Here is an 18,481-nt window from a genome sequence, read left to right on the forward strand (position 1 = left end):
TCCTCAGGATCCAATTCAAGAAATTGAATTATACTGTATTTAACTCATTTTAGTGTCTCTATGATAAAAACCACAACTTTCATGTCTTTTTGCATAGGAACATCTGCACATTACACATAGTAAATGAGTGGCAATCACATGTCCCAGCATTGAGTTACATGCAGCCCTGGTCTGTATAAACTTAAGGACAACCACTGTTCCCTGTGGACAGAGGGAAGAAGGACAGGAGTGAGGAAGGAAAGGCGGCGGCGAAGGCACGGCAGGGCGGCTGCTATGGCAGGTAGATGAAGTGAGGATCACACAGGCCGGCGCGGGGGTGATTAATGCACAGGGGAAGGCATGGGAAGGAAAACAAGGCCATAAATCAGCCGCTGGGCCTCCATGCTAATTGTAATTGAAATAGTGCAGGGAATTGCAATTGCTATTGACCAAAAGGGCCCTGGTGGTCCAAGCAAAATGAAACGGGGTGTGCAGCATGTCCGTGCCAAGATCAATGCATAACCCAGCGCTGGTATTTGTGTCCCGTAAATAAAAGTGGTTTAGAGGGGAAACATGTAACAGGTGAGTTATTGTGTTGGCTCCTGTGGTAGCTTTGGTCAACATGATGATGAAGCCATTACTCAGGGTATAGGGTTCTCTGACTTTTGGCCACAATTTAGTTGTGAGCTGGAATTGTTTAAAAAAAATAATGTGAAATACAGTGGTAAGGCTACAGAGGGGAATCACTCCTGAAGCTGCTGCAGCCCGGCCCATTTGTTCTTTGGATTTTTTTTTCACTGACTGCCTCAAAACAAAAAGTGTGCAACATTGCCCTGTGAGTGTGAGAAAACTTCATGTGCCAGTTGCCATATAGCCTGTATGTAACCTACTATATTCTGAGAGCACAGAGCTGCAGAAACTCATGCATAAACTTATGCATGTGGAGGAGTCTGCCTTCCAGCTCGTTCTTTAACACCAACCCCCTTTCCATCTCTCACAGTCATGCAGGTAGCTCCCCATTCATTAACCCAATCGCTCACTAGCTAACTGGGACATGCACAGACCTGTCTGAGTGTGTGTGAATTTGAGGACACAGTATAATCGGCCTGAACAAAAGACACAGGGAAGAGCAATGTTTTGATGCGATACATTCTGTGCTGTTGAATCTAATAGCCTTTTAGATGATTACTGTAAATGTAGCAATGCTAATCTGCTTGAACAAAAACTGGCCCGAATTTAAGTGAGTTTCTGCACTTTCAAGTCCACAACTACAGAGATTCATTCCAACATGAGACATTTAGAGATATCTTCTCCCACTGACTTCAGGCATGACAGCAAAGCACATTAAGGGTTGATGATTATAAAATAGTTCATTTTTTATACAGTATTTTGTTTTTCAGTTGAGGTAATTAAGTATTTCTTAAATAGATTACATTATAAAATGAAACGCTAAATGAACAACCACGCTCAAAGCCATCAAGGACAGTAGCCATGGACAAGAGGGATCCTTGCTGTGTTGAGCACCCAGCAGAGTATTCCCTGCTCTTTTTGGTCTCCATGTTGTGATCCAATAACGTTCCCCCATGAGACTGCAGATAGCATCCCAACCTCGCTGCAGGAAAATAACACACTCTTCCATTCATACACAGAGGAATACTGAGTTTCATAACATACCCTCATCAGGACACGCTTAAATGACACCGTAACTATGCAGGCTACTCATTCACACCATTTCCAGTATTGAATATGCAAGCGCTCTACATAAGGCAAACAGAAACTTAGAGCAGTGAACATTGCAATGGGGCAATTCTCCACAACATGTTTGAAATTGCTTAGAAGATTTCACATGCTCTGTGACAAACTACACAACAAGCATTCACCCCCGCAATTTATAGCTATTTGAACACTGTAGGTGCAACGAACAATAGGAACAAAGCATTGTTTTTCAATTGTCTGTGACAGTGTGGGCTGCTCAGCACAGAGGCCTTCGCCCTAACTATTGGGGCTGTGTTTGCTAAACGAGCCAGAGCAACACTGCGGAGCCCACAAGGCTCCACGCTCTCTGATACGACCGGAGGCTTTTCTCTGCCTGCACACTCCCTCCACCACCTTACCCTCCCCTCCCCCCATTCTTCCCCTCCGTCAGGAATCTATATTTCATAAGCGAGCTGTGGAGCTCCAGTGCCCAATTATCAGCAGATAAGGCGCAGGAAGCCCTGGAGCGCCGGCACGGCTATTTAGATGGGGAGGGGGGGAAGGAGCTGGAGAACGAAAGGCAGGCAGGCAGGCAGGCAGGCAGGCAGGCAGGGACCCAACCCCCCAGGGGCACTTCGCCCTCACCACGCTATTTTTTTCTTCCTTCTTTTTTTTCTTTTCTCTCCCTCGCTGACAGCCTCCTCCTCCCCCCTTACCTTAGCGGCAGAGTTCAATTAGTGCCGGCGGCGGCTAGCACCCGCAGCCCCGCTCAGCCCAGGAGCTGGAGCCTCTATCAGCACACACCAACAACACGCAAGGCTGAGTCCAACTAGGAAAACTAACGTCAAGGCAAGTTCTATGTTGGTCTCACACATAGAGACACGTGCGCTTATGAGCGAGCGCGCGCACGCACACACACACACACACACACACACACACACACACACACACACAATCTCTGAGGCTTTTAGTATCTCAGCCATGAGCACAACAGGATCATCCATATAAAATTTAAACTAAAAACTGAGATAAACTTCTTTTTTTTTTCCTGAAACCAAAAGATAGACCTAAGACATGATTGCACTGCTTACATTAAAAGCACAGTGTCTCCATTGTTGCAGTTTAAAATCATGTCAGACTAATTTATAGGGTAATACTTTGAACTATACTTTGACCAACTGAAAAGTCATCAGCAAGTGTTTTCAGTTATTTCACCATCTCTCAGATACATTGTTGCTGCTTCTTCACAGACTGGCACATTTAAGTCTGGACTTTTCACTTTTCCACAGCCCCAGACCTCTATTAGTGAGGGGGTAAAACTCGATGTGCCTCTCACGTTTTCAGACCCCAACAAAAAAACCAACTCCAACCGCCAATGCTGAGCAAGGTTGACCAGGGGTCAGGAACAGCTCACGGATACGAGACGGATATCGATTTGCTGGGACAGACCGCAAGCACACATGCACAAACACACACTTTCTTTCCCCTCCTCTTTTTCTCTCTTTCTCTGCAGTCACAGGGCAGGCATCAGCCAATAGATCAGCCAGGGGCAGGAAACGGCCTGGGTCAGAGGGGATAGTGTGTGTGTGTGTGTGTGTGTGTGTGTGTGTGTGTGTGTGTGTGTGTGTGTGTGTGTGTGTGTGTGTGTGTGTGTGTGTGTGTGTGATGATAAGACTAACAGCCTGCTGAAAGCCGCTCCCACCTGGAGCTATCCAGGTTCTTCAGGCTGCGCCGATTCACCTCCAAGCAGCAAAGAAAAAGAAAATAGCTCCCACAAAACATCCGAGTATTTATCTTACGCCCATTAACAGACATGCACATTCAAAACACATTCTAGCCAATCACTATCATTGTTTCAGAGTCACACACATTGTCGCTTGTCAGTCTTTCTATTAGTTGGAAGGTGATATTATAGAACACTTGTCACCGCAGGAGGGTGTGTGGGTGTGGGTTGCTGTTGCCTCGTGGCCTGTGTTAGTGGATCTGCCAATGGCAAAGAGACGGGGGTAAGATTGAGGGGAGGCAACAGAAGCCACGAGTTGACCAGGGGCTCAGCTGGAGTCACACACATACAGTGTCAGCTGTGCATGGGTCGTCATTTGTACGCATGTGCCATGTATGATTTCTGTGCATGAGTGAATAAGTTAAGAGTATGTCTCAATGTTTGTGCACGTGTGCTTAAATGCGCCTGTGTGTGTGCCTGTACTGTATATGTGAGAGAAAGTCAGGGGGCAGTGAAGCGGAGGAGGGCAGGCAATGCTCCCAGGCATAGAAAGCAGGCCAACTCCATCTCTCACTCTGGAGAGCTTCAGAGAGATGGGGTAGTAAAGCCAGAGACGGTGGAGTATGCTGGGTTCTATCAGTGAAGTTGCGTGAGATGAGCTATGAGTTATGTTCTATTTAAATTTAAACAGCTGCAACACACAGCAACTCTTACGATGGATATGGTCGCATATTTGTATTTTTTTATAAATGGTGCACATCATGGTTTCTATCATCTTTGAATCTTTTGATGTATTTGGTTTCCACATAAGAATGGAAGATGTGCCCTTTTGACTATGCAGGATGTGCTAAAAGAGAAAAATAAATAAAATAATTTTTTATTCACTTGCTGTTTTATTCATCGACTGCTGTGGTGTCTTTTAGCTGCCTTAACCTCAAACTACTGATACATCAGGTTGTTTTGACAGAGAGAAAGAAGGAAATAACCCAAAGACAAAAGATTCAGAGATACAGACAGACATAGAAGACAGCAAGACAGTCAGGGGGAAGTTCACTTCCCCCGCTGACGCTCTTGTTCCACGGTGAGAATCCCCCGGCCGGTAGCCTCAGACATCTGGTTCCAGTTAGCTCTCAGTGCTTTGACGCGTTTCCTGTGCTGCTGCTCCACGCAGCCATGGCCACGACGCAGCCCTCCCAACGCCACGACAGCCAAACTCTCTGGAGATAATATACTGTAACTCACTCACAAATACACAGTCAACCACACGTCTACTGAATGTTGAAACAGGCCAGAAGAGGCTGAGGCAGTGTATTGATATTCATTCACAACATAATGTAGTTTAGTGTCGCTAAGAAGCAGCACAGAGGCTTCATTCAGGTTATTACAGATATTAAAAGAACAAAACGTGGGGGTAGTGACATCATAACTGGAGTTACACTATTAATCTGTAACATTTCCAAATAAATGACTGTTTTGATGCAATCACATATTTATATAACAGAGAAGTGAGTGATACTCAATTCATGAAAGCCATTACAATTTCTATACAGACCAACCACCATTTCCATGCAGAAATGCTCTAGCAAAGAGGAAGTAATGTGTTTCACTTCAGCAGCCTCAACAGGTTTTGTTAGCGAGTAAAGGAAGAGCTGGAAGATCAATAACTGCAATGACTGAACATACCAAGGAAATCCCAGTACCTATCAAAATTTAGATTCATCAACAGAAAATCCAAGGAGAAACAGTAGATTATTTACAGGAAGGCAAGTGTTAAGGGAAAGTGAAACAAAAACGCAGATTTGACAGAAATAGATAAGATCACTCAAAGATGAGACAAGACTGAGAAGTGATTTTACTCTGGTAGATTTTGTTATCAGTTATTAGATTACACAGACCATTTTCACAGTTTGACGAAGCTGGAAAAGCACAGGTGTAACTAACAACATTAATAATGGCTCTGGTCCATTAAGTGAACCAGAAAGCCATGAGAGTGAGCCAGCGGGACCCTGAAACTGCGTCAGCTAAATGGAATGCAGTTGTTATCAATGTTATTAATTACACCTGTGCTTTTCCTGCTATGACATGTCAAAATGTGTGCTGTGAAAAATATTTTGAATACTCTATCTCTGTGGGCACCAGCACTGTTTTAAATTCTAAATTCTGCTGTAAACTTCAAGTCTTCTGATTGTTTGTTTGTGGGTTGTTGGTGGATGCTGTCAGTCCAGAATAAACAGAAAGACAGAAATTAAAGAAAAGCTGAAGCTGTCAGGTTATCATTTTAAGATGGCAGATCTCTGGTCTGATATTCAGATATTGACCTTCTATACCACAGCATTTTGGCAGCATTTTTATAGTTTCCACTCCATTTTGTGATAAAATACTCTACTCTCTACTCTTATCTTTATCCACTTTTATTACTCCTACATTGTGTGTTTATAATGGATTAAGTCTTGTATTTTACACTGAAAAGCACTCTGTGAAGAGTGCTTATAAACAAAGTTTATTTATAGATGGAAATTATGCCCTGCCTGAGGAGATCAGACTAACAGACTCAGCCTTTTTTGAATTGACTTCTGATTTTTTAATCATAGTTTCTTGTGAAGTAATAGACTGTTCTAAAAAGTCCCATACAAAGAAAGACAATATTCCAATAAAAGACATAACAGAGGTAAGATTGGTTTAAACTTTAGAAATGTCCATTTAAGTAACTATGGAGCCTGTTCTCCCAGGAAATGTACGTTTTGTAAGAATTGTCCCTCTTTCACCTCATACATACACTGTATGGATATGTGTGGTCTGCATTGACTCAACCAGGCATTTGAAACCATGAAAACTAAGATGAAAGTGTTTCCAATAATTTACCCTAAACTTTGGCTAAATACTGTTACTTAACAAAAAACAAACAAAAACATTTAGATTTTGTATTTTTTTGGCAAAAAGTGTCACAGAAGTGCAACAAAAAATATGTATAGGATACAAAAATGTGTGCTCACATAAGACATTATAAAATTCACTATGAGAATCTGTTGAATGGAGCTGTGTATGGAGCTGTAAAGCAAGTCTCCGCTGCTGTTTACATTTCGTACCTGAGCTGCACGGAGGCAAAGTCCTGCCGTCCATGTTAATATGACAATAAAATACAGAAGCTGGAGCCTAAAACACAGTAATAGGGATGCTCTGAGGCATACACTGTATTTTGACTTGTCAGTTTTAGGAACCAACAGCACAGCCTCATGTCACTCACTGTGGAAGACTAACGTTTCAGAGCAACCACCCACTAAATCAACCACAACGCCTTTCACTGAGGTGATTCCCTGTGTGGGGGAGTGGAAAAGGGTGACCCCAGAATGGAGACATAAATATGAGAGGTACCCAAGAAAAAAAAAACAAAAAAAAAAAAAACATGGGCCCACACAGTCCTGCTGTTCTGCAGAAGAACACGGTAACCTCGTAGGCCACACCGGGGATTACGGGGTAGTGAAAGTGAGAATGAGGGGGTGAGAGGAGAGAAAGAAACAAAAGTGCAACGAAGAGGAGGTGAAGAGACAGGAAGGAGCTTCTCAAAGGCTTTCCTGCGTTGGAGGGACTCCCTACACCACGCAGATTCTCTATAAACACGGTACAAAGACTGTTCTCTGAAATCATGTGTAACTGGAAATTTACCAACCTCATATTCACCTACTTCAATCCAAAAGCCACACACATCTGAATTTATCTGCTGTAGACCTGAAATATTGACACAGTATATCAATGAAATTCAATCACTTCTTTCTTCTCTTGGAGTTTTATCACAAACATGTATAAAACAATGAATGCCAATTACACAATAATGCAAAGTAATAATGAACAATAATAAATAAACACATCTTCATCCATAAACAATTTAGGCCAAAAACAAGCCCCACTTTAATTGCTCCCAATCGGGGGTGAGCGCGAGCAAACGAGGACAAATGAAAGTTTAAGGAGGAAGTATTGATTTGTGTAGAGGTCAGGGGTAGGTCACCCCTATCAGAGGATCAACAAACAGCCGCCAGCACCCTCCTCAGCTAAGCCAATCACCTTCTGACCTCGTCCACGGTTACCATGGCAAATGACCCTGAACCACACAGAACCACACAGACCACATACTCTGGGCCTTACTCGGTGAAACACAGCAAATCAGAGCTCAGCAAAGATGGTGGAACTACAACAAACTTAAGTTAAAGCTTTTAACTATGCTCTTACGCTTGGTCTTCACTTTTCTTTGCATCGCTCTCCAGTGTTTAGTGGTAATTCAAAATTATTGTTATCGACTTCAGGGGTGATATAATCCAACTGCATTATTGCTTCACAAAATTTTGTGGTACAAGTTCATGATTCAAACAAAATTAAAAAATGAACAAATTAAGAAATGAGGGCTTGTTCTAAACCTTTTAGGTTCTTGCATTTACACTCACCAAGCATTTTATTACACCATACTAATACAGGGTAGTGTCTCCTTTTGCTCTCAAAACAGCCTCAGTTCTTCATGGCATGGATTCCACACTATGTTGGAAACATTCCTTAGATTCTGCTCCATGTTGACATGACTGCTTCACACAGTTTCTGCAGATTTGTCAGCGGCACATTCATGTTGCCAATCTCTCGTTCTACCACATCATAAAATATAAAAGATGGTTAAACTGTGGCCATAAAGGGATGCAGATGGTCAGCAACAATACTCAGATAGGCTGTGGCATTTAAACCACGATAGTTTGGTATTAAGGAGCCCCAAAGTAAGCCAAGAAAACACTCCCCACACTATTACGCCACCACCATCAGCCTGATCTGTTGACACAAGACATGTTGGGTCCATGGATTCATGCTGTTGATGCCAAATTCTGACCCTGCCATCTGCGTGCCTCAGCAGAAATCAAGATCTTTCGACCAGGCTATGATTTTGCCCACTGCAGCCTCAGATTTCTGTGGTTGACTGACAGGAATGCAACCCGACATGGTCCTCTGCTGTTGTACCCTCTCCGCCTCAAGATTCTACGTGCTGTGTGTTCTGAGATGCTTTTATGCTCACCACAGTTGTAAAGAGTGGTTATATGAGTTACTGTAGCCCTTTTGTCAGCTCCAGCCAGTCTGGCCATTTTCCTCTGACCTCTCTCACCAACACGGTGATTCTGTCCACTGCTGCTCACTGGATGTTTTTTATTTTTCACACCATTCTGAGTAAAAACTCTAGAGACTGTTGTGAATGAAAATCCAGGAGATCAGCAGGTTCAGAAACACTCAAACCAGCCAGTCTGGTACCAACAACAATGTGACAGTCAAAGTCACTGAGATCACATTTTTAGCTCCATTCTGGGGCCAGATGCATAAAACTCAGTGTAGATTCATGACTAAAACTATGTGTACGTACAAAACCAGAAATATACATATGTATTGTTTTCATCAGAATTATAAAGCCGTTCCACTTTATAAATCTCACTTATTGAGAAATTGGACGCATGTGCACGAGCCTCATTTCCACTCCCACAATTATCCATAAATTGATGAAGACACTCCCTTAAGCAATTAGTTTGCATGAAAAAAAAACAGTCTCCACTACAAGTGATCAGACATAGTACAGAAAGAAAGACCAGAAAGAAGCGCAATTTCACCAATTGTGAAACTGAGGCTCTTACAATGGGAGGCAACGTTTACTTTAGTACAATCACGCTAATGTCAAGTCCTGTTTTTGCGTGAACGTCATTTATTGGGATGAGAGAATCTTAATGAGGCTCCAGACAGGCTCTAAAACTGTGATTAGTAAATATTAAAATAGTATGAAACAGTTTACAGAATAATAAGGATATTAAATGACGCTAAAGGAAACACTGAGCGCACAAATACAATTATTTCTGTTTATGAATTGTAAAGTTGTTATTGCTGTGTAAACAATGAATGAAGCTCCGTGAAGTTGGTTATTTTATTTCATGTTAAATTACGTATCTCGCCTTATTTCATATTTTCACTTCACTGTGACCTGAATCACTTTGGAAAACCATGTGTTCACATGGTCAAAGGAATGTGAGAAGTGACCAATTTATTTGGGGGAAATGGCGTACGCATGGTTTTTGTGTGTACCGATCATTTATGCATCTGGCCCCTGATGTGAACATTAACTCAAGCTCCTGACCTGTATCTGCATGATTTTATACATTTCATTGCTGCCACGTGATCAGCTGATCGGATAATTGCATGAATAAGCAGGTCCATAGGTGTTCCTAATTAAGACCTCAGAGAGTGTATAAAGCTATTAGAAAAACATTATTAAAATTGTGATAATAAATGTAACCATATGATCCAACCCAATCACCCTTATGCCATGCCCTTCCCATGAACCTCTTTTTTTAGCCATTTTGGCGGAATAAATCACAGACTCTTGCCTTCACCCACTCCTATCTTTCCCTCCTACTCCTCCCCCTTCATCCCTCTCTCCTCCCTACCCCTCCCTCCCTCCGAGGCAGGCAGGCGGTGGTGGTAACCAACCCTCTGGCAGTGTGTTCCTATCCTGAAGGAGCCCTCAGGTTCCAACCTGTCAATATCCCAGGCAGCATCTTGGCTCTACTGTGACTCTGTTAACCTCCTTACCCACTGCAACCGCACAAGGGGCTCCTGTCCCTCTGCCAGCCCAGAGACAAGCACGATCACCCCCCACCACACTCATCCTCCTCCTCCAATCCTGCTCCCCAACCACACACACTACGCTCACATCCATAAAGGGCAGCACCCTGGCAGCAACAGCAAGCAATATGGCAGCTGACGGCAGTTTTCTGCTCGCTGACGTCCGCAATGTTTTGAATGATGGTCACGTTGGAAGCTCGCAGATGTAAAGAGGAAGGAGATATCTAACAAGTCTACAGCCTGAAGGAGAGAAAAACTCAGTGACTGAGTGACAAAGGTCCCGTCATCTCGTCATCTGTATCAATTTCAGGGAGAGGATCATAGTAAAAAAGAATCAACATATTAACAGGTTGCGGAAATGAATGTGGTTTAGGGGATGTACATGTAAAGTTGTGAGAAAGACACAAAATCAAGGGGAGGTCTTAGTATTGGTGTGTGTGTGTACATGTAATCTACACAATCACATAGGCCTGATCCAAAGTGTGGTAACAAGCGTGTGGCAGCATGTCACCCATCCCATCTCAAAACACACACACACACACACACACACACACACACACACACACACACACACACACACACACACACACACACACAACACACACACACACACACACACACACAACACACACACACACCACACACACACACACACACACACACACACACACACACACACACCTCCGTGCCTGACTGCGAGGCACCGCGGCTGTCTGCTGGGAGCTCAGGTTACGGCCGACCGGCGGGACAGACTTTATAGAAGCTTCTCTCCCACACCCACTCTCTCCCTCCGCAGGGCTCCGGAGGAGGTATCAGGTTGCCAGTTCAGCGCCGGCCAGGCTTGGCGCTGGCGGCAGCTTGTGATCTTGGGTGCCTGTGTGTGTGTGTGTGTGTGTGTGTGTGTGTGTGTGTGTGTGTGTGTGTGTGTGTATGTGTGTGTGTGTGTGTGTGTGTATGTGTGTGTGTGTGTGTGTGCGTCTGTGTGTGTGAGCGTGTGTGTGTTCGCGCGCACATTTTATCTCCCACTCTTTGAGGGTATCGGCACACAATGCTGCTGTCTCCTCCAGGTATGTAGGTGTGATTTACAGTGTAGACGCTTCACACTCATGCGTGCACACGTGCAAAATCTGACCTCTTCTTCAGTTCCAAAGCACCAAGAATACTCTATCCTGCATTACACAGTCTCAAGTGTAATAAGACAGGAGCAGTGAGCAGTTTTATACCCAAATTACAAAGAAACATGTTTTCACTCACTTCTATGCATTAATCTATTTAAATAGTTTGTGTTTTATTTTGATTTTGAGATATCAATCTGAGACTTTTGCTGCCACCCAAGCATAATTGAGGTGAATTTTACGGCATTCCCAGAGACAATGGGCCTCATGAAAGAAAAAGTAATAGAGATTCAGAAAACTGATTCTTTCTTAAGTAAGTGGGAGGTATGAGTGATTTAAGGGAACCTGTGGTATTCTCCAATTTTCTCATAATTAAAATCTTCTCTCAGATAAAAACTAAATCCACCAGTGGTCCAGACCTGTCGTACAAGTCATGAACAGTCGACTACAACAGTCCGCCGTTCATGATGGTTATCTTCAGTTTTTGTTGAAACTGCGTTAAAGAGGTGCTGAGGTGCACTCCAGTCATGTAGTATTATAGTCCCATTAAGATGGGAGGTGTGCAAGAAAAAAAAAAAAAATTGACACAAAGGCCAAGATCTCCTGTAACAGGTGAAATAACATTGATGGAGTGCCCCTTAAAAAATGATTCTTATTTTTCATGACTATTACAATTATACGTAGTAAACAGACGGCCATTACTATTGTATGCATGTGACTTCCAAGTCCCATGATTCTGTCTATCCTCTGAGAGAGCAACTTGTGATTCTCCATCTATGAAAAGCTTGCTGTGCCTCATTTTCAGAAAGGAGTTGTGGGGAAGGTGCACTTGCAGGTCAACATGGAAGAGACCCTCTATATGCAAGGACTTTCTGACGGTTCTGCCGCTGGCTCGCTTGCTAGCCCGGCATGGAACGGCACTCATGAATAATGCGTGGGGACATCTGCCACCCTTGAATTATAGATCTGTGGAGGCCCAGCATATGGGAACAGCTCAGCAAGTGCTAATGGCTAACTCCCCTTGACAAAATGTGGGTTAGAGACACGTGAACGATAGTTAGGTCATGCAACCTTACAGTCATGTGAGTGTGAGGTGGACTGTTAATCTGATTATTTACATATGTGTGTGTGTTGGTTTGTGCATTTGTTTGTGTAACTGGATTGAGGGGAGGCTCCAATGAATACACTAGTAAGATTTCAATGACATGCCCATAAAAGAGTATCCGAAGCAGCAGACATCCACCCTGCTGAATTGTGTTTGAGCAAGGCACTACATTTTCAGGAGTGTAGCTCTATCCATATTGTACTCAAAGCTTTCCCAAGAGAGGGAAAAAATATAAAGTAAATAATTTCAAAAAGTCACTGTTACGTTAAAACACAGCATCAAGCTACTTTAGCCAAATTCAGTTAAACCAGTGAATGTAGCTTTAAAAAAGCCTCAGAAAGCCTCAGCCTAACAAGCAATGGCTAATGTCTTTCCAGTCTTTTATGTAGGCTTCCTCCTGAAGTGCAGCCTTCTTGAATATTCTATACTCTCTGGTTGCGAGTCCTGCTCTTTAAAGAAGCAGAGACAGGACGGGGGGGTTGGAGGGTTGGGGATGCATTTTTTTCCGGCCCAGTCAAGCAGGAGGCCTGGTCTACCGGGGACCACTTCGATCTCCGCTTTTCTCTCCAGGATTATCCTCTTATCAGCTCCGCAAAAGCCATGCTAAGAAGCACCAGTAATTATCCTATCTTTAATTAACGAGCACCTCGCTCCAAAACCACCCACGGTCCATGTAGGCCTCCACTTGGAAGGCAGTAAAGCGCGGCGTAAAGATGAGCAGACTTAATCTTGTTTTTGTCTGAGTAAGAGGGAGTGAACGTGTAGAAAAGGGCAAAGTTCATCTTCAAGTAGCTAGGGAGTCGCACCATGCAGAACGTCCCTCATGCATGCACGCCTGCAAACAAGCCTTTCTACACCGCAAGTTTCAAAGGGAATCCTACCACCCACCACTGTTCCACTTTGTTGTGCATGTGTGTGTTTGTGATGTGTGTTCATTTGAGTGTATACTCTAGTGTGTGGATGGATTACTGCACTCAAATTATGCTACCACTCACCATCACTAACAGACTTAAATTTCCAGGCTTACTGAAGCCTCCTTCGACTCTACAATGGAAACTGAAGTGGGAGAAGATGAGGGACAGACGTCACCTCCATGAGCCTTCATTTCATTTAGAAGGTAGAAAGTTCACAGCCTGACTCTAAGCTGGCACCGTTTGGAGAAGACTCCGGACTGGAGACAGTAATATATACAGTTGCATATAGTTGAATACTTGCAATAAAGTGACATGGTAAATAACAATACAAACTTCAGCACCACTGGTCCACTAATTATTGTGCTAATAGAATCAGAGAGGACAGGGTCATCTGAAGGGGAGTGAGAACAAGATGACACCTCCACATGAAAAAAAGGGAGACAGGGAGAGAGAACACCAGTGGTGCTCCAGTCTGGCCTGGCCCTGGCACCACCAAGCAGGAGGGCGGCGGCGGCGGCCTCAGCATGCATACATTAGCGGTGCTTAGGCGCACTAATTGCTTCTCACTTAGACAAATCTCCTGCAAATCACGGCTGCGCCGCCAGCACTGCCCAAGCCCCCCGGGAAGGAGAGACGGCAGGCAGGCGGACGGAGCGAGAGCAGAGGAGGAAAAGGAGGGGGAGGAGGGGGTGGCGAGTGGAGCGTGTGTACCAGAGGCGCCTCAGAGCAGGATGGAGGAGGAAGGAGAGAAAGAGGAGGGGGAGGGGGAGGGTGATCCCATGAGAATGGAGAGAAACGAAGAGAGAGAGAGAAAAAAAAGCTCCAACACTTCAAGAGAGCCTCTCTCTCTCTTTCCCTGTGCTCATCCATAGTCCAGGCTGAGAGCCCCCCAACCTCTTACACCCCTACCCTCAGAAGCCCCACTGCTGCTCCGCTCCTCCAACGCTCCATCCCTCCATCCCCCCTCTTCTACCAGCTCTCAGATCTCTGCTCTGCCCCCTTGCTCCCCCCCACCCCCCCACCCCTCCCTCTTGCACTCCCTCCCTCTCCATCGCTCTACAGAAAAGTGGAGGAAAGATGAAACTCTACAAAGAGGGAAAAAAATCAATAACACAGATGGATAGCTGGATAACAGGGTCCGGCATGCTTCGGCAGTGAGGCAATCCAGAGGGTGCCCACACAACTTCCACACAGGCAGAGAGATGGGCAAAACAAGACGCTGGGAAGAGGGTGGTGATCAGCCTCAGGAAGCCAACATCACCCGCAACACACAAGTACACACTTTCACACACAAGCACACACACTACAATGTATGGCTACATGCATACGCTGACATAAACACAGGCAAAAACACAGGCACATGTATAAACAAAAACAAATAAATTGTTCACAATAATAGTTATCAGCTAACCTGTGGTGAAACAAAAATCATACAAAAGATCAATATTATTGCTAGGTCTGTATTATTCCACTGGGGCTATTTCAGATGGCTAAAGGCCTCTGGTTATTTAAGGTACCACAGGGCCCCATCAATAACAATAGCAATGTATAGAATAAACTGCAAAAACACTACACCTGCATTTCATTATCAAGATAGGAAAGCAAGTACCTAGAGCTAAATCACTTGAGTATATTGCTGTATCACTTTTTACTTTTGCCTAGTTACTACTGTTTCTTAAACTTTTTAGTTGATAGTGAGACCGCGGGGTTCTGCAGACATTGATGGTTGGTCAGTCGTTTGGTTCTACTCTTGCATACGGAAACACGGAGCTTGTTCGGGTCTAAAGGAATTCATGTCAAGTCATTTCAGAAAGGGCAGAAAAGCAGTGAGCTGGTGTCATACCATAATCTGATAAAAATTACACTCAGGAGAGGTGAGGGCGCTTCATCATCATCACCAAAGAAGCAAACTTTCTATTCAAACAGAAAAGTAAAGCAGCAGACACACTTTCCAGGAGTTTTCAGACTTAAAGACAACCAAATGAACGCCTCAAGCTTTCTAAAGTGTTAGCTACACAAAATTAAGTCCAGTGAGTCCTAGACAGATCTAGCTGCGTGAGATTATCTTATTTCAAACCCCTCTGGTCACGAGGAGTGTGATTATCCTCAGCACCTATAGGGGCGCCAGCGTGGCTTTTGGATCAGCAGTGTTTTTCACTGCTGGACTAGCATGACTGCATTTTCGACAGAAAAATGAAAACCCAGCATTTACAGTCAAACAATCAAGTGTGAAAATTACCTGATATAATCTTAATGTAAAAACATGAGCGCAGGGCTGGTCGAAATTTAATATTGATACTTTACTCTTATTTAATGACTAACAAAGCAATTTAGGATTGACAGATTTTTAAAATTCTATGGATTGAGCTTTAAAGTTCAGACTTCACAAAGCAAAATGTAGATACGGTGTTCATCTCTATTTTAACTGATAATAATCATTATCAAGTTTGCTTTCTTGTAAAACCCTCAGTGACACACACTGTAAAATGTCATATGGAGGCCACACATCCCTTTGCAACAGTCTTGAGTATTTGGATAGTCTGGCTGATGTCTTGGATTCAATGTCTTGAGAATGTTTTAGTGGTAAAAGCTATACACATGTATAATATATAGTAAGATCTAGCATACAGTACCTCATGACAGCCATCTAGATTCTGACGTACTGTGGTTCGGGGCCTTCAGGTCATGTGTGATGTAGATCTGCTTGGTCTTTCCTCCCAATGGAACCAGTGCAGATTGGGTGCGATGCTTATAGCAACTGTACAAGAGGCGAAAGAACAAAGATTTCAATATAATGAATGTCAATGATGAGCCAACCCCAAACACACACACCACGCACACATGCAAACACACACGCAAACACACACTCCATTCCACTCTCCTCCTACAGTCCAATCTTTGTTGAAATTACTATAATCCTATTTTGGGCGTAGTGGTGATATTTTCTGATTTGGCAAAGAGCCATTTGACTGATGTGGCCTTACTGAAATTCACCTTTGAAAGCCAATGGAAGGCTGGTACAGTCTGCCTGAGGCACATGTGTGATATTTATTTGGTTATTAACACATTTAATTACGTGAATATAATAATTTATTCACTTTCAACTCACTTCAGCTGATTCATTCTGTTAAAAGGACCAGAATGAATCGGCTGAAGTGAGTTGCTTTGAGTTTGAATTGAAACCCATCGGTTCAAATCATGTTTAAGCTACATCACGTAGGTGGAAGGGCTGAAACTAACTGCCAGTCAGACTTCAGCACATTTACAACACTCAATCTAACTTAGAATCGTGCTAAGGCAAGAAATCATGAAGCACACTTATCATGGAGGTGAGGATGAGATAAATCACCCCAACAAATTAACAGGAACATTTCAAGTATTTAAGATTTTTTGCTTATTCATAGCTGAAACCTCCAATTATGCTGTTTGGAATATCTTTTTCAAGGATGATAAATCACTAGCACCACCTACTGTCTACTATAACCCTGGCTTGAGTGTTTCCTGGTTCTTATAGTCACTGAAGTGCAACAAGCTCCAGCACACCAGGAACTAAACTATATGGTTACATCTCCATCTTGTGGAGAGAGACTGATGTCTCATCTCCCAGCTGTCACTTATGCAATAGTTTTTTCATGATCTGCCTGGTGGATTTTTTAATTCCACAACTATTTATAATTGTCAATGATACACACTCATCAAACATTTCCAGTAAATGTAATGTAGAAACATATACCGTAATAGATGAACATGCTATAATATGGATCATATAACTGCTGAAGTCCTTGAGGAAGATTTTATTTGGGTGACCAACATGGAAAATTGATTTGACACACTAGTTAGATGGTGATAACTATTGTGTAAGTCAGTTAAAATGCTTCATTTAGGATTCTGCACTGAATATATCCATTAAATCGGATGTTGAATATTTCATGAGGAAGAGGACAGGGTGAGCAACACCCACCAGACTTATCTTTTGTTTTGCAAACACTGAGATGGACAAATACGTTTTGTTATTAATACTGGATTATAAAGATGGTAGGATAACAAGATATTTTTGCCAAAACTGATGTGTCACCTGAGTAAACAAAAGACCAAAAAATGTGAGGATCTGTTTCACAATAATTTGGAAATAGCCTTGGATATGATGCCAAGCTAGCCACAGAGCGGAACTCAAAGCTTCCTGTGTGGCTGGCTTACTATAACTTAGCTCTGTAAAAGTGATGATTATTTCAAAACTTTTATTTTCATTTTAAATTATACTTATAACAAAGTCATATCTCGAGGAGTTATATAAAGATCATACATACACCTGGAATAAAAGTCTGCTGCAAATTAGTGAACAGTTTTGAGAAGTTCTGGGCAACCAACATACATAAGCTGGGAACAAAGGACTCTTCCCACCCGGGATCACTGAGCTCCCCGATCTGTGCCCAGCTGCCACTGAGCAAGTACCCACCTATGAACATTACTAATGTTTGGTTGGCTATTAAAAGTTAAAGCAGGTTATAATTAATGTTAATTGTAAACAGCCCTTTCTCTCTCAAGCCATCTGTGAATTGGCAACGGTGTGGCCTGGTTCTTCTGATATCTACAGGTTTGGAGTTTGTAAAATATATACATTTCTGTCCATCTTTTAAGGCTCCACACAGCGGCTGGATAAAATAATGCTTTGAAATTGAACTGCTGCAAAAATGGTAGAATCTATTATACATATATACATGGGGCTGTCCATGCAGGTTCATCTCCTTCCTTATATCACAATGAGCTGTAATGAGGAAAGGAAATGGTCTCACAAATAGAAGTGTTTTGGCAGTTAGAATTTGGTCTGGTTCATTCCTCATCAATATGCATCAGGCTTGGACTAATACAGTACTTCCAGGCTCCATCTGAGCGGCAGCAAATTGGCAAACCTTTTTTCAAGAGTGGATGTTTAAGATGTGAGTGTGATCTGAGCCTCCACAGCAATGTGTTTTGATCCTGTCCACCACTGACGGATGTTTGGAACACGGTTTTTGATACTCTTATAAATGTACATGGCAGGGTTATTGATCCCAACCCTCTGATGGCCTTCTACACCACGAATATAGTTGCAGCTTTCTCTACACTGCTTATTCAACAACTAATTCTCCTCAAACAGAAGAAGAAGCCATCTCATAAGCAGCTACTGGAGGATATACTGACACCCCCCTCAAACGTAAACAGCTAAAGTGTCCTACTCAAGGCTCAACCATAGTTACATAATTAGCAAGCTGTTTTATCTCTCTCCTTGCCTTGATGTTTAAATGAGATGGCTATGAGCTGAGGCACAATATCTCAG

At 43.1% G+C, this 18,481-nt stretch overlaps 1 protein-coding gene across 1 annotated transcript in view; it reads right to left on the bottom strand.

Moving 5' to 3' along the window:
* samd11 (sterile alpha motif domain containing 11) overlaps positions 1-18,481 on the bottom strand; it is an 83,354-nt gene that overhangs the window by 63,759 nt on the left and 1,114 nt on the right. The window contains exon 2 of the mRNA XM_056385659.1: positions 15,798-15,922. The gene's annotated coding sequence lies outside the window, so the exon portion shown is untranslated. The remainder of the gene's footprint in view (positions 1-15,797; positions 15,923-18,481) is intronic.

Source organism: Seriola aureovittata, chromosome 9 (assembly GCF_021018895.1).
Source record: "Seriola aureovittata isolate HTS-2021-v1 ecotype China chromosome 9, ASM2101889v1, whole genome shotgun sequence".
NCBI lineage: Eukaryota > Metazoa > Chordata > Actinopteri > Carangiformes > Carangidae > Seriola > Seriola aureovittata.